At 40.3% G+C, this 4,947-nt stretch overlaps 1 pseudogene; it reads right to left on the bottom strand.

The window, feature by feature from the left end:
• Window positions 1–710: 710 nt before the first annotated feature.
• LOC116529426 lies at window positions 711–1,194 on the bottom strand (annotated as a pseudogene).
• Between the last annotated feature and the right edge of the window lie 3,753 nt (window positions 1,195–4,947).

The raw sequence follows: 4,947 nt of genomic DNA, 5'->3' as shown, positions 1-4,947 counted from the left end.
AGAGAAACAGATTGTGACTTAACACCACACACATAGAGTTTTGTTACATTTCACATACAATTATATATAGTATAGATAATAAATCTGCATAGGCACATGTGTTCAATAAGTATGAATATTACCATACATATACTCTTCTATTTCATATGTTTTTTTTTTCCCAGAATAAACTTTATTTGAACTGAGAGCTGGAGAATAAGAATAGGACCTGAGACATCATATTGGGCTAAGGAGGAGAGAAGACGTTCCAAAATGGCAGTCAAAGCACATCGACAAAACGGACTCTACTTCCTAGCAAGCTTGCAGTTAGTGCAACCAACAAAAAGGCTGCTGGGGAATGTATTTGCCACTAAATTCCCCAAGTATGCCAACATTACAAAAACAGTAGAGGTTTTCCATCATAATTAAATTTCCGCAAACCCCCCCAATCACAAGTATTGTAAGAGTAAGTAAAAAATCACATTTTACACATCTCAAACTTGTCTTCAACATTTAGTTCATCATCTTCAAAAAATAGCTCCCCTGCTAAACGCATTAGCTATATGATCTATCCAAGCAGCAAGAAGATGGCCATGCCATGGCAATCCACTTTCCATTTTCCCTAGTCACGCAGGGCTAAACAGCAGGGTGAGGCTCAGGTGGGGTTAGAGGTAGGGAGCACAAGGATTACTTTCTTACAGTACAACATGGTATCTGATGCTTGATGGGAGAGCAGAACTGGTGAGACTTGAGGGAAGGGTCCAGGGCCTGTATTTAATAAGAGTCACTGCTGGAAGAGAAAGAGAAAAAGGAGGAGGAATGCTTGCCATGCTTGTGATGCTTGTGGTGCTTGTGCATCTTTTTATGAGCTTTCTTTGTTTTCTTCTGCATCTTTTTGTCCAACACCATTCCTGGTCTGGTCATACCAGGAGCCAAGGGATTCACAGGAGGCATTCCAGGGGCAGGTGGTGGGTATGGAAATGGGTAGGGACCCTAAGGTTGGCATCCTGGATACCCTGGCTGTGGCACAGGATGAGGAAGCCCACCTGGGGGGAAAGCTGGATTGCCCTGGGGAGCTCCTCAGGAAGGAAGAAAGGGGTCTGGGGAAAAGGGTGGATTGATAGGTGATGGGAGGGCAGGACTGGAGCCTTCGGGGTACCCGATGTTGGGGGCATATGAATTTGGCCCCAGCTGCCCAGCCTTGGGATTTCACATGTTTAGGTGTGTCCTCCAGCCCTGTCATGTTTCCACCACCACCTGGGCTTGATGCGTTCTCGTTATTTATTTTTCCTTTCCATTACAGGACAAAAATTCAGAAAGAAAAAATTCTCCCTCAATTTACCACTTCAATAAATGATCCACACATATAATTCTTGAAATAGTAATTGCTTCTGTCTGCCTTCCTGCAATACACCAGATGAAAGGTTAAATTAATAGAGCTTTTGTTACTAGCAAAGGGTCTTGAATATGAGTGGTCTAGGTTCTTGGTGTTTTGAATGAAGAATTTGATAAAATGTACAAACAAAGCAACAAAAGAATAAAACAACAAAAACACAGATTTATTGCAATGAAAGTACACTTCACAGAGCAGAAGCCGGTTTGAGCAAGCAGCTCAAGAGCACTGGTTACAGAATTTTCTGGGGTCTAAATACCCTCTAGAAGTTTCCCATTGGTTAGTTGGTTTACACCCTATGTAAATAAGGTAGTGATCTGCAACTAGTCTGATTGGTCATGGGAGGTGACCAATCAGAGGTTGAAGTGAAGTTACAAAGTTACACCCTATGCAGATGTCTAATTGGTTGCAAGAGAGGACTAAGTAGAGGCTGAAGTGAAGTTACAAAGTTATACCCCTATCCAAATGAAGGCTAGGCCTGTGACCAGTCTGATTGGTTGTTGTATGGGAAATATCAGAGGTAGTTTGCATTTCTCATCTGTGATGCAGAAAGGAGTGGGCAGGGTAAATTCAAAGGAAGTAGCCTTTGTTGTTTTGTTACTTGGGTGTAGGAAGTTGGGGTTTTCCTTTTGACTTATTTCTAGGAAAACAGCGTGGATTGGCCTTAGATTCCCTGCTTCCAGGCCCTATTCTCCTGCTTCACTTGACAGCTTGCCATTCATTGAAATGAGAAGGGAGAAGAACTGGTCAGCTAACTTTCCTCAGCCCCAACAAAACTTCTTCTCATTATCTTGCTGTCCTTGCTATGTCATCTAAGTGAGGTGTATTGGACTTTCAGTTACCGGTAAACATTTAACTTCAAAGGAAAAAGTGCTCACTATGGAGTAGTAGAGTGATATCAGTGATCTGATTGATATTTCACTGAATGAGTTTTTCAAACATTTTAAACCCCAACCAGTAATAAGAAACATATTTCCCATAACAACTCAGTACATTATATATATATATATACATATATACATATATATGTATAACTAAAACACATTTTCAACCAGTGTTAACTGTTATTACATGCAATGCATACTGATACTCTATTTCTCTATTTTCTTTTTCTTTTCTTTTTTTGAGACGGAGTTGCTCTGTCACTCAGGCTGGAGTGCAGTGGTGTGATCTTGGCTTACTGTAACCTCCACCTACCAGGTTCAAATGATTCTCCTGCCTCAGCCTTCCAAGTAGCTGGGACTACAGGTGTGTGGCACCACGTCTAGCTAATTTTTATATTTTTAGTAGAGACAGGGTTTCACTGTGTTGGCCAGGATGGTTTTGATCTCTTGACCTTGTGATCCATCTATCTTGGCCTCCCAATGTGTTGGGATTACAGGTGGGAGCCCTGTGCCTGGCCCTTCCCCAATTTCATCTATGGAAATTTACCAGCCCAAGAGAAATATCTCTGATACTAATGTTCAAGGCTGTCTCAAAGTTACCATCCCAAGTAATTTAAAGGGAGACCATCTCAGTTGCTTAAAGCCACATAACAAACAGAGATTTCAGCTTGAACACTAATTGGATTCTCAATTGTGACCTTGAACTCTATTTATAATTGTTATGGAAGTTACTCCATGACTTAATAAAGTGGCCTGGTGGTCCATGATCCTTTTATGTCATCAACTTATTTTATTTATTCACAAAAGCCTGCAGCCTGACCTACTTAGACTAGGTTATTTGACCAGATGTTTCATTAATTTGGCCACTAAAATTCATGAAGCATCTTTTCCACCTAATTTAAAATATACTTGGCCGGGCATGGTGACCCATGCCTATAATCCCAGCACTTTGGGAGGCCGAGGCAGGTGGATCACCTGAGGTCAGGAGTTTGAGACCAGCCTGGCCAACATGGGTGAATCACCATGTCTACTAAAAATACAAAAATTAGCCAGGTGGTGGTGAATGCCTGTAGTCCCAGCTAGTCTGGAGGCTGGGGTGGGAGGATTGCTTGAACCCAGGAGGCAGAGGTTGCAGTGAGTAGAGATCATGCCACAGCACTCCAGCCTGGGTGACAGAGTAAGACTCCATCTCAAAAAAATAAAATAAAATAAAAATAAACTTGATGGACTTACACATCTTTTTAAATACTTCCCAAATCCATGGCTCAATGAGAGTAAAATGATATCCTAGTCTGATGTTTCTCTTTCCTTTGAATATTTGCTTATAACATCTAAGGTCATTCTATTGATCCATATTTGCTTATGAAAACTCACCTCAAATTTATATTAATATGATCATTTCAAAATATTTAAATTAATTCTCACTTTTCAAAATGTCTCCACTAAGGTGGGTACAGTGGCTCGCATCTGTAATTCCAGGATTTGGGGTGGTCAAAGTGGGTATATGGCTTAAGCTCAGGTATTTGCGACCAGCCTGGGCAACATGGCAAAACCTTGTCTCTACAGAAAATACAAAAAAAGAAAGAAAGAAAGAAAGAAAATTAGCCGGGCATGGTGATGTGTGCTATGGTCCCAGCTTCTAGGGAGGCTGAGGTGGCAGGATCACTTGAGCCCAGGAAGTTGAGGCTATAGTGAGCCCAGATGTTGCCACTGCACTCCAGCCTGGGCAACAGAGTGAGACCATGTCTCGAAAAAAAAAAGTATCTACTAAAGTGCATAAGTTGCAAAGCTGAGATAATTTCTCTGAGGAATATTTCTAACCATGTTCAAGTTATACAGACATACTGTAGGGAACTGAACTTGAACAAGGAATAGGAACTCTCTAACTCGTGTCTGACAAGACTTGACATAAACCTCTATAACTAAGATAGTTAAGTAGCATTGAAAACTGATCAGTAAGTAAGGGGGAAAAAACAAATATTCCTTTGAATATTTGGTTATAACATCTAACGTCATTCTATTGATCCAGATTTGCTTATGAAAACTTACGTCAAGTTTATATTAATTAAATTTGTGAGGTCTACACAGGTTTGCAGCCTTGGAGCCAGAGAAAATATTATGGAGCATAGGTGTGTAGTAGGCTATACCATCTAGATTTGTGTAAGTACACTCTATGAAGTTCACACAATGATGAAATCACCTAACGATACATTTCTCAGAATGTATTCTCCTTGTTAAATGACACATAAGTATTTGAAATTATGTAAGTGATTAGGTCTTCATTGTTCTCACACACAAAAAAAATCAAGGGGGTGTATAAATATGTGAGATGATGGATAGGTTAGTTAGCCTGTTTGAAGGAATCGTCTCACAATATATACATCTATTGAAACAACACATTAATTCCATTAAATAGATACAATGTTTATATGTTAACTATACCTCAAAAGCTTAGGAGAAAAAAAGTAAATATAATTATTGTTGACTTGGAGGAGGCGGCACTGGCCATTTGACTCTGGTGGTGTCTCTGAGCCTGGAACTTAAACCTCTGAGATTCTGAGGTCTCTAAGGTCACTGAAGCCAATTCTTTAAGAAATAGAAAAGTATAAACTGGATTTAGCTGCTGCTACAGGTAGGCACTCTGAGAAGCATCACTGGGGTAATGCTCAAGGAACCACCACGAGTAAGAAA

Source organism: Sapajus apella, unplaced genomic scaffold (assembly GCF_009761245.1).
Source record: "Sapajus apella isolate SASKATOON/1434 unplaced genomic scaffold, GSC_monkey_1.0 scaffold3, whole genome shotgun sequence".
In the NCBI taxonomy this organism is placed as follows: Eukaryota; Metazoa; Chordata; class Mammalia; order Primates; family Cebidae; genus Sapajus; species Sapajus apella.
Note: the sequence above shows the minus strand (reverse complement) of the source record. Positions and strands in the feature narration are given on the sequence as shown.